This window comes from Penaeus monodon, chromosome 32, assembly GCF_015228065.2.
Source record: "Penaeus monodon isolate SGIC_2016 chromosome 32, NSTDA_Pmon_1, whole genome shotgun sequence".
NCBI lineage: Eukaryota > Metazoa > Arthropoda > Malacostraca > Decapoda > Penaeidae > Penaeus > Penaeus monodon.
This window is the reverse complement of record NC_051417.1, coordinates 2928963-2930041: the sequence shown is the minus strand read 5'-3', so window position 1 is coordinate 2930041 and position 1079 is coordinate 2928963.

Here is a 1079-nt window from a genome sequence, read left to right as displayed (position 1 = left end):
GAGGTAAATGACAGAAAATTGGTTGTTCATCTGAAGCAGCCAAAAAATAGTCAACCCTTGAATTTATCTTCAGGAAAAGGTTTAAATGTATTTTTTATACCATGATAGGACCATATTTACTCAAAGAAATCCACTACATACAATAGTTAGCAAAGTTCGTACAGTGCATTCAAATATGGAAATATTGCAGTTGCAATGGACCTACCGTTTGGTCTGAAATTAACTTGTGATTGGTTCAGTCAAGTTTTAGCTTATGTGATGTTTTCAAATTTTCTGCTGTACCTCCAGATATCTTAACTTGTATTAACTGTGCCTCAACATTGTTCTCCTGTAAGGTTGACAATAATTCTTTCCATATGTAAAAATGGCATATTACTTATGGTGTGACGTCATACATTTAAATGGAAAAAAGCTTTTTATAGATGTTGATATTCAAGTATAACAGGATATGGTGTATTTCCCTGGAAATTTCTTGCTTTTTGTATTATGGTCCTTTAAACCTGCTGTGAATTTTGAGATTTCACTTTCCAGTTGAGTGTGTAGAAAAGATGAGAGAGGAGCATTGGCTTCTGGATCGTAAATATTAAAAAGAAAAGGATTTTTTTCTGGCAAATGTTTATATGGTAAACATGTCTTGTATACTGCATTTGTTTGTGAAGGTTATAAGCACAAGAAACCCCAAGGAGATTTATTAGTTGAAAGCAAGAATGCTGGAACATATTCAACAGTTCTTCAAAACCTGGAAAACGGAAATATCCTATGTTAACACAATCTGCACTGTTTATATAGTAAGAAAAGCTTACAACATACATTTTCACTTTTGAAGTGGGATTTAAAGTGAGTAGTACACATCCTTGTCTTTTCCAGATGATGAGGACTTGACTAATTTTTGAGATTATTTTTAGGAGCTAGGAAACAAAAGGCTCAGTAGGATATTGTAAGTGTGAAATTCCCTTGGGCCAAATATTTTCTCCAATGTACGGAACAACCACACTCTATATCCCCAGTACTGAAGAAATGTGTACTTTTTCTTTCCCCATTTTCATCAGCTGTGTATCACATTTCTGTTGCTGGACACA